We start from the raw sequence: 11,260 nt of genomic DNA on the forward strand, positions 1-11,260 counted from the left end.
GCAACATAGTCTATAATATAGGCTAGAAGAAGAGGAAAAAAAAAAAACAAACCAAACAAACAGGTAAAGACAAAAATGTGAATGAGCAACTAAAATACCATTTTGTTGGAAGAAAAAAAAGAACCTTCGGCCTGAGTCTCACTGCTACTTGGACACTTTCTTGCATAAGTTCATGACAGCTTTGTAAGGGACCCTGACCAAAATTTACAAGTAACAGTATCTTGAGTGAAATTTAACATGCTATACAAGCAAAAAGTTCAGCTGTTTCCACCTTCCCTCAGCACTGGCAAGGTTATCATTACACTGTGTCACTGCTGTAAAACAAATCCAGTCATCTACAATTGCACCACAGAGAAGATGGCTCTGCTGAAAACAGGGGAGGGACTGCATCTGCTGGGGTGTGCCAAGCGAAACTCAGCAGCATCACAGCACATGACTAAGCATGTATGCAGGTACGTCAATACTCAACCACCAATTTGAAAATAGAGGTAATTTCTTCTTATCTCCCACCTCCCACCAATCTGTTAATATAGGAAAAGACAGGACACTGCAAACGAAGCTTAAGAAGCCTTAACAAGAAAAAAACAACACACTACAAGAGGTGAAACACCTATTCACACAGGACAACAACTGTTAATATTATATTTAAGATTAATATATATCAGGTAAGACACATTAGAAATCAGGATCCTATTTCCAAAAACAGAAAGATGAATGCAGATATACTTGACAGAGACTATTCATGTGAATATAGGCACGTAAGGTAAAAAAAAATAATGAATGTATTGTTGCATTTTTTGCTTAATTCTAACTGTGAGAGGTAATACTTATGTTGTCAATATGATGAGTGGGTCAAATCAGTTTGCTTTCTACTTTAAGTAGCAATAATTCTCTCACACAAATTTTTAAACTTTGCACATGGGTTAGCATATTGGCTTGATGACAGCTGATTAGGCAGACAGACAAGGAAAGCTTTGCCATTCTTTGCTTGTGTGGGTGTTATTTCAGTAGAGCAAATAAAACTGAAAAGCAGTGGTTCAGAGCCTCTTTGCCCACTGGATCTATTAAAAACCTGTGATATATCTGCTCTGATATTTACATCTAAGCTAAAACTTGGATGCAGACGCAGACCTGATGCACTATATATTCCTTTACTTTATTTATCTTAGAAATCAGTGAACTAAAAGTGACACAAATAATTGTAGAGATTTTTTTTTCCAGAAACCAATGTTTGTAGTTCTATTGGCTTGAGATTTCAAACAAACCAGATCACCTTAGGAACATGTATCCTATGGAGTTCGTGGCCAGTTCTGTCCTGTTTAATGTTTTACTTGTCAAAGAACTCACAAAACTTTACCTCAAAGGGCAAAACCGCTTCATCTTGACATTGCTTGGTAGAACCACATGCTTTACCTGACCACCTGAAGAATGCATACAAGTGCTCCATTAGAAAAAGCTGAGTCAAGAAACTCTGTCAAACACAGTGCTGTCATTTGTGTATTTTATTGCATGCCCGACTGAACCTTGGACTTGCCTTTCTAAGAAGAAAGTGCTGTGAACAACATACAAAATTGTCTCATCTTGAACTGAAATAGCTGCACTGAAAAATCTTTTTGTTCTGTACTAATGCATAATAAACATAAAAGAAATGTGAAACAAACATTTTCACTTCCATAACCGAGCTTGAAGATGCTTCTACACACAAATTTCTAGTAATCAATCCATTCATTAAGTCAGGTAGTATTTATGCACATAAAGGTTTGGGGGTATACATTAAAATGCATGCATAACGAAGGCCTTAAGATATTATCAGGCTTCTGCATAAAAAAAGCGTTAGAAATATTACTGGAGCCCTCTACATGCAATGCAATCAGGAAATAATCAGAACTCCATCAGTAAAAAAGAAAAATGGAGATAAAGAAAATAACCCTGTTTGCATTTTTGCATACACAAGTGTAAGATAAAGACCTGTTGAATAACCTTTCCCACATAAATACACAGAGAAAACTCCCAGATTTCCAGATCAGGAGACCCGGACAGAAAACTTCTCAGAGAAGAAGGGGGCCTGCATCCACTGCTGCCACCCACACTCAGGCCTCTGCCAAGCTCCTAGGGCACAACACAGCTCCTCCTCCCCATGCCAGCACCTGCTGCTTTGCATCTCACAAACCTGTGTCCCTCACAGGGCTGCCATCAGCCCCAGGACACCTTAACTCTGCACTGAGGCACAAAGTGTGCAGAACTGCCTGAGGTTGACGTCCCGCTGAGTCCACCTCCTGGGGAGACGTGGATGTCCCACAGGAATAAATCCATGCCCCTCTGTCTGCTATGTTATATATATGTTGAAAATTGATAGGTGAATTATTTATTAAAATTACTCTGCAGAGGATACTAAAGGCATTTTTTCCCCCACCACATGCACAAAGCAGGTTGACCTAGTGCAGATTTACATGTTGCACCTTATCTAAGTAACAAATAAGATGCAGCTGACCTGTAACACTGGTTGTGTCTTACTGTACCCTAAAGACTAGCTCTGCAGTATGTGCTGGGGAGTATTACATTACTCATCACCCCTCTTTGATGCAGTTTCAGCTCAGATACCTACTCCCAAATATATACCAGGTACCCAGGACAAGACCCAGCACTTCATTAAATATTTGGCACATTGTCTCAAATTACTTTTGACACAGAGGGTTATTTATACATCATGGCACACTGCATGCCTCTGTGACAAGATAGCATCACACAGAACTGTATGTCAGGAATGCAGGCAACAGATTTAAACCAATCCCCACTTCAACACACTTTTACTAGGAAGCAGGTCACAAACTGAGTAATATCCGTTTTATACACTGAAAAATGTATGCTATTCATTCCCAGGAAATAAAGTCAACCACCCTAATCCTTGTCCCCTCTCACACACACCCCTCATTAGAACAACAGAAAGGTGGTTTCTTTTGTCTTAACAGGTTCACTGTTGAAATGTATTTAGGTTTTTTTATGCAAGCCTTTATGCAAGCATTTAATGTTGACTTGGTGAAAGAGCAGTGTTTCAGAGAGTAATTACAGCAAGAGAGATTTGGTTACATCCACTGAATTCAGTTTTTCACCAATAGCTCATATTTAGGGAGTTTGTTTCCAATCCTTAAACACAAGTACATCTCTGATATTCATTCTACCACATTAATGCTCTGAACACAGATACTGTAGAGGAGTGTTGGCTGTTACTTTTAAAAATCTGCAGAAAGAAATGGAAGGAACCTGGAATCTGCATCATATGAAGGAAAACTCCAAAGTCTGAAGAATCTGTCCCTACAGCTGTGTAATTACTTAAACGATTTTCTTAACTGATAGAAACAGCTGGCTGCACAGGTGGCAACCATATGAATCCTTAGAACTCAGTGAAAGGAAAAAAACAAACACTGGACAGAAGGCTAGGAAGTTGATCGGAAAGAGAACTCGTTCACATAAATTATCCAAACCCAAATATCACATTTCATCAGCAGTTTCTTCAGTCCAGCTAGGATGGAAATAAGACCTGGAGAAGTTAGTTCTCTTCTCAGGATGCTCGGTCCTTTACAACTTCTAAAAGGAGAAAAGCAATGGAGATTCAAATGTACAAGTATATACTGTGCCAGATCCACAGCTGGGGCAAAGTGACCACAACAAGAGGACTTAAAATAAATAAATAAATGAAATCAGCAATAACTAGAGTCAGGTTAATGGCTGGACTTGATGATCTTAGAGGCCTTTTCCAACCAGAATGATCCTGTGATTCTACACATTTACTACCGTGAAGTCAAACTCAAGTACTTCCTGCAACTCAAGCCCTGAAATTTCTCCTGATCAGTTCAGATTGTTACTTAAAATTATCTCCCATCTCAACACAAAGTGACACAGCACAAAGAAAATTCATAATAGACAGTCCGGTAACAAGCATATACAAAAGATAATTCTGAACAAAAATAAGCTACTCACAAGTGAGCAGAAACCAAAAGCTTACCAACTGTCTTCTAAACGTCATTAAGAGTAAAGTTTAGCGAGGTTTTTTTCATCTGGAAAGGGTGTCAGCAGAGAACATTGCATTGCATAGTGGATTTCTCCCTCACTTTTAGCAACTGCCTTCAGAAACTGCACTTGTTTCTCTAAATTCTTCCTGCATGCACAAGTTTAGAGACCAAGGGTATTGCACGTCCCTACCACCACTAACAGATGGGACTCACTTCAGCCAATAACACAGATTACAGTTATTGTGATGCACTCTCATCTGATTACATCCAAAAAAGAATTCCACTATCTGCCAAAGCCATCTTCTCAAAGAGAGGGGAAAGCACATCTTCTGCCCCTGCTCCACTTCCTGTGTTGCCTTTTTTCTGTTGTTTGGCTTTGTTTTTGTTTTGGGGTTTTTTTGGAAACATTTAATTTTTGCTGGACTCCATCATATGTGATAGACTAAGAAAAGTTTCTTGGAAGATTTAAAAGCTTTCCAATTAGGAGTTGCCTATTCAGGTAAGAAACTGGCAAAACATGTTTTTGAAAGCAAGTAGCATTTTGATACACTTGGTCTTTCAAAAATAACACTATATATATATATATACACACAAGCTAAAATATGCAGAAGAGTTAAGATAAACCACTGAATTATGAAAGACTATTTAAATTTGATTATAAAACATCCCCTCAGACTCCCAACAAAAAGTTCACGTGGCTTTAGAAATTCTATTTTGATGCTTGGCTATGGAAGTTACACAGAAGGATAAACTGTAACACCCCCTTGGGCATTACTGCAGTCTACATAGGCAATAAGCTGCAAGCTTAAAAGGTCTGAGAAGGATTTAGCATGAACTAACAGATCCAAAGAACCTGTTTTTTAAGAAGCCAAAAATCCACAACACGCACTTACAATGCCAGGCGCAGTAATTAAAAAAACTGAATTGATAACATCCACTTGACTGAATGCAGCAAGGGGAGAAACTGCTGGCATCATTTGTCCAGACCAATGTAGGTGAGATGTCAGTGACAAGAAGAAAAATTTGAATCTAATCCCTATATTTCCATCACACAATTGAAGAAACCATCTGCTTGAAGGACTCAGATCTCAAATAGGAAGGTTTTGGGGTCCAGTTAACAAAATGTAGGTAAGTGTCCAGAAACAGACACCTAAGTCTTTGAACCCATGGGCTGTCTTCAGAATTATTCCCTCCTTAACAAGTCCTACCATCACAGCCCAGAAGTAAAAAAAGGCAAGAAGAAATCAACCCAAGTTCAGACTTTCCTTCTAGTTATATCAGTGTTACTGGGACACTGAAATAAAAACAAACAGAACTCAAACTCAGTATAAACTAGGGCAGTAGTGTCTATTATAATTTGTGTTGAGGTAGGATCTACCCCTTTTCTGCACAGCACCTTGACCACAAAAATTTGGACAGGAGTAATAAAGCAAAACACCCAAAACCTCTCAATGAACAACAGTCCAGAGCAGGAAGAGATGATAGCACACAGAGCTCAGATTTAAGCACAAGTCTGAATTTTTTTCCTTTCATGGAACTAGGAAACTAAATATGACTAACAATCATTTTTGGGTAGTTTTTACTTGCTTATAAATGTAGCTATGCACAGATGAAAGATATTCTTAGTCATCTTCTCTATGTCTAAAATAAACCCAACATTCTCCAGAATGTGTCACAATACAATATTAACTATGTATCTGCATGGTCACTGAATCAGCACACACTTAGTAGCCTTAATTTAGAATATCTGTATTTTCTGGAAAGAGGCTAATGTACCATGCTGGAATACTCTGAACTGCTAATACCACTTCTAAAGGAGTAAACTTGCAGCATAAACACCTCTAAAACTCGTCCTAGCAATGAGCAAAGCAAACAGCATGCCACCCCTTAGCAGCCAGGATGCCAGACACAGAGCAGGGGCTGAATTTTTCATACCAGTGGACTCCTCACTCAGAAAGTGCTTGAAAACAAAGGGTCCATCAAAGAAACTATTTGCTCATATACAACATGTGCATTCTAAATGTGTATTACACAGGCACACACGTATTATATAGACACAGGCTGCCTGTACAGGCTTAGAGAACAAACCCCTCATCCTTCTGCTAGCTCCTTGGCTCTGACTACCACACACAAGCAAGCTGAGAAAGCAGAACAGGACAGGGAGGCAGACCTCAATTTTAGAAATCTGAAATTGTCTTCATTTTAAGGGAATCAGAACACACCATGCCCCTAGGAAGCAAAGCCTCTTCCACTAGAAAACAGTTTTTCTGCTGATGTCAGGGGAATCAAACTGAGCTGAAGAACTCCTGAGGAACAGATACACGTTTCCAAGGACTCACAACAAATGTTACAGCCACATGGAAGAGTCCCAGTGGGAAATATATAGCATTTGAAAGTTTTCCCCTGAGTTTTCAAGATACTAATTATAAAATACCAGAGCAGTGAGACAGCTGGATCAGATACAAGGTACATGCTAAGAGGTGAAAGACTTAAAGCATACTCATGAAGAAACTGGATAGTAATCACCTTTCTTGCTTTATGGTTTATTACCCTTAAAAAACATCTCCAGACAAAAAATTAGGCTCTCTCATCTCCACAGGGAATGGGACATGGACACCAGACAAGAAAATTCTTCTTGAGAATATTTTAGGAAAAATAATAATAATAAAAAAACAATCAGTAGATCATACCTACTTCTAGATTCTAGACAGAACTAAAGGAAAATTCAGCTCACAAGCATCAGTGCAACTAAAACTACCACTGATATCAGACATAGTTTACTGTTGTACATCTTTAATGAAGCATTAAGGCTACTAAGAACAAGAAAAAAAATGCAGTTTCAAACAGAGACAATGTCTCATTTCTGAATACTGACCTGATTTGCTAAGAATTCACCATTTTACAGATGAGACAGGAAAAGTTACGCCATTTGCTGTAGGGCACATGGCAAGAGAAACTTATATGCAGCATCTTTCAGTTCCCCATCAGAACCTTATTTCTCCACCACACAGCATAAGCCTGCATCTCCCACGTCTTTTTCTAGTACAATGAAGAAAATGGCACTAACGTCAAGCAGCATTTAGAAACCTTTATTTGTCAGGTATCAACCTGACAGGTCTATTTAACGTGGAGGATACTATATACTCTGCAGCAACAGTCTTGAAAAGGAAAACTGAATAAAACAAGTCGAGTGTGCTGGTACCTGGCTGGTAAGTCCGGTCATAAAGCAGCCTCATAAGACATAGAAAAAAGATGGAGAATTTTCTCAACCCAAGGCTTTAGCTGAACAATGTCATTATGCCTGTACTGTACATTGCTGTGTCCATTCACACCAGATGATTTATAGAATATTGATATCTTCTGGAATGCAGTTTGCTGGTGAACCCATCACCACAGCCCTGCGCTATTGCCACCACAGCCTCTACTATCTGCCCGAGGGGGGAGGCAGCAGCAGCGATAACGAGGTGAGGTGAGATTCAAGTCAGTGGAGTAAAGTAGGTAATCAGTGCTTGGGCAGCAAGTGTTTACACAGATAAATACAGCACTTGAAGCATTTTGAAAACAGCTTGTATTTTCAATCAGAGAATTGTAAAACTGATGTACATTTTTCCAGATTCTAAAGAGGTCAAACATGACAAAAACTAAGACTGAACATAAGATTCAGTCTAAGTAAGACTAAGATCAAGGATGTGTTAGTGAGTCAACACAATTTTAATTCCTAAAACATTTACTGACCTCATAATACACAGAAAAAAACGTACAGTATCTCTAGAATTAGGAGCAAAAGTTTTCTGAAACTTCAGCATAGTACTTAAGAAGTGTATTTTCAGATGCACCCTCCAGAGAGGATAAACTCCACTGTATTTAAATACCCACATAATGCCAAACTAAGCATACATGGACATATACTTATTTCAAGCACTTGTGTAAACGATAACAGACATGAATACCAGCTTAGTTGTTGGATAATCTGCTTTCCACCCATGCAATGTAAGTAGCAACCAATACAGAATGGTGAAATGGGGAAGCAACATGCCCTCTTTTCTACCAGATCAAGGCACTTCATGAACATCAAGTAGATGCTAATATCCCTTGGAGGCAAGTGTGGCAAGACTTATTAAGCCATTTTAAAGATTAGGACTCTGAGTCACAGAGAGATTAAGGACTTCCTCAAAACCAACAGCAGAGTCAGAGAAGGGGCAGCTACACTCCAGCCGGGCCTGGCAGCACAAGACTGCACTGCACACCTTATTAAAAGGTTTAGAGGCTCTAAGAAAAAAAGAAACAGTAGTACATGCTCATACGAGGTTTCCTGGTCATGCCAACACACCTCAGTTTTGACCTGCAAGACCATTTTAAGATACAAAAATGCAGTTTGGATTCCACGCTCAGATCGCACTTTGGCTGAAAGTACCAGCAATGTTGCCAATTGTAAACGGTTTCTAAAGTCAACAGAGACCTCCACATCTTTTCTGATAAACTTGAGGGAGAATTTAAAACTTTTTGATACCGGTTCAATCCTGTCAGCCTACGGGCAAATAAATCTACAACCACCCGTCTTCAAGCCAACCCACAGCCAACTATCTGAACTCAAGTCACATGCTGAATTTACACATTAAAAACGTAATGAACATGACAAGACAATTACTATCATAGGTTAAGACATACTTCAAAGCACAAAGAAAAACCCAACAGCTGCCACAGTCAATTAGCCCAAAAGGTGAGCAAAGAAGGATGTTAACTCTGATTAACACACTCATTAAGACGCGTCCAAACTAATAGTCCACTTCAGCATTGTAACACATTTGGAAAGCATTCTGCTGCCTTAATCGCTGGCTACTTACGAAGCTAAAGATTTTTTTTTTTTTTCCTGAGTCGCCCTCCGACACGGCGTGACAGCGAGCCCACCGCCTTACCCTCCTGCCTCCGCACCGGCGCGCAGGGGCAGGCGCAGCCTCCTCGAGGAGCGCCCCAGGGCCGGCAGAAGTCCCCATCCTCACAGCCAAGCCCCGCACGCCGGGCACCGGCCGCGCAACCCCCCCCCACCACCCGCGGAGGCGAGTCCGGCTCTGGGTGCCCTCACCCGCAGCAGGACTCTCCACACCGGCGGCCCGCGTGGAGCTCCGCTCCCACCGCACCTGCTCCACCCGCGGGGAGCCCCGCTCCCACCGCACCTGCTCCGCTCGCAGTAGCGCGACCCCCGCCCGCGGACCTACCGGCGGCGGCAGTGCCGCTCCGCACGCTGCCCGCGGCTCGGCGCGGCTGGGCTCCGGGCGGGGCGGGGCCGGAGGGCCGGGGCGGGCCGGGGCGGGCCGGCCCCTTCAGCCCCGTGCGAGCCGCCGCCGGGCGCTCCTGCGCTCGGAGCAAGGTGCGTTTCCTCGCAGCCCTCGTCGAGGATTTGTTTGTTCGTTTGTTTGTTTGTTTTTTCCCCACGCCCCCTCGTGGATTTTCGCGACAGACCGTGCCCGGTGCCACAGCCCGGCCCGCTCGCAGCCCCGCTCCGCTGGAGCCAGGGACTCACCTGCGGGCAAGGGTCCGGCCCGGAGCTGCGTCCCCTGCGGAGGCACCGACGGGGCCGTGAAGAAGCCACCTGTAAACTGGGGAAGTGGCGTGTGTGTCAGCACATCCGGCAGAGAGTGAAATAAGGAACTCAGAAACGATTTCTTTCGTCTGCTGAGGTTCTCTGTTGGAGGAAGATGAGAGGTTGTCATGAATTCAGAAGATGCAAGGGAGGTTTAGAGTAGCGAGCAAATGGAAAAGGACTGCAAAGAAAGTTCAAGATTGGCAGGTAATGTAACAGTACTTACACTAGAACTCCTTGATTTTTATCAATAACAGCTTGATAAGGGTATAAGTGAAGTTTTATGAAAAAAAAAAAAATAAAATACAAACATAAAAAACAATTAGGATTCACTTGAACTGCTCCAGGAGAAAGGGTAAAATGCTCCAAAGCTAAGCCTCATGTCTGCTAACTTAAAGGTTTGATAAAATCTTGGCAGGCCCACTTGTAGGTAACTTAAAACATTCATAACTATTTTGACATGCACTACACAGTCACTATACCCTGAGTGACCTTGAAGAAGATTGTTGTAGAACAAGGAAGCAGGACCCTAGGCTATGAGCTACTTGACCTTTTTCACACTTGCCTGCTCTGGGCCAGATTTAAAGCTGCTCTGAAAAACGTGGAGAGAAAACAAGTGTGAATGTGGCCCTATTTATTCATGCACAGCTGAATTTAACGCAGTCTCTAATGATCCAAGCATTTAACCAACTCTCTAAAATAATTTTGTTGCGGAAAATACCTCTCATTTGAGTTGAAAATTGTCTTCCATCTTCTTGCATCATGCTTGGCTTAATCCAAGTTTTACTCAATTATCTTTTGAACGGCAGTACGTTTATCTGCTTACTTAACTTTAGGAGATTAGATGTAGTTTTACCTCCAAATGATAAAAGCTAGAATCTAGAAATAATGGTGCATATTGTTTCCTTGTTACCTAAAAGACCATCTTCTTCAGCAGCTTTGAGGAAAGCAAGAAAAAGCTGTTGGCAAACTTTGCAAAACAGAAGTGATCTGTAGTTAGCAAAGGGGGATGAGTGCATGAAAGAAATAATATCTGTATGATTTGTGCAAAGCCTTCCTAGTTTCAGGCCAGCATTGAGAACCATGTGAAAGCAAGATTCTGCCACAGAGAACCCAGGAAATATAAAGTCAGAAAGAATTTGGCCCCTGCTGGAAGATATTCCAAAACTTCCTTCTTAGCAAAAGATGTTCCATCTTGAATAGGAAAGATGCTTACAGCACTCACTTCCCATACATCTCTTCACCCTTACCAGCTCCTCTTCCCTCCACTTCCAAAAGTTAAGAAGTCTATTAAAACAACCTCCTCTTGCCAAGTCATCCCAAAACTTTTATGCGCTCCCTGTAAAAGGGAGGTATGTCAGGGACTCCATGAAGACCACCAGGAACCTTGCTATTCAAATAACTACAATTAGTATGTTTCATGGTTGTCCTTAAATTTACGAGTTTTAAGAATGGCCAAAAGATGAATGTACAGTTCACACTCACTACCCTTAACTGTTATCATAACCATCTTTTAAAGTTATGTTTCATTAGATGTTACTTAACCAGAATTAAGAAATTCTTTATTCAGTCACACCTACCTCTTTTCAAAGGGCAATGTAACTATAATACAGTCTAATCTTACAGGCTAAGATGAACACATTAGTAAAGACTAGATTAACAAACACTA

At 41.2% G+C, this 11,260-nt stretch overlaps 1 protein-coding gene across 12 annotated transcripts in view; it reads right to left on the reverse strand.

The window, feature by feature from the left end:
* The window catches only part of MICAL2 (microtubule associated monooxygenase, calponin and LIM domain containing 2), a 106,947-nt gene extending 97,630 nt beyond the window's left edge, over positions 1-9,317 (reverse strand). For 3 of the 12 annotated variants that reach the window (XM_071762277.1, XM_071762275.1, XM_071762270.1), the window contains exon 1: positions 8,855-9,163. The gene's annotated coding sequence lies outside the window, so the exon portion shown is untranslated. Of the gene's footprint in view, positions 1-8,854 lie in introns of all 12 variants that reach the window. The other 9 variants (XM_071762272.1, XM_071762285.1, XM_071762278.1 and 6 more) reach the window with 7 other exon arrangements.
* Between the last annotated feature and the right edge of the window lie 1,943 nt (positions 9,318-11,260).

The sequence above is a fragment of the Heliangelus exortis genome, chromosome 18 (assembly GCF_036169615.1).
Source record: "Heliangelus exortis chromosome 18, bHelExo1.hap1, whole genome shotgun sequence".
Classification (NCBI taxonomy): domain Eukaryota; kingdom Metazoa; phylum Chordata; class Aves; order Apodiformes; family Trochilidae; genus Heliangelus; species Heliangelus exortis.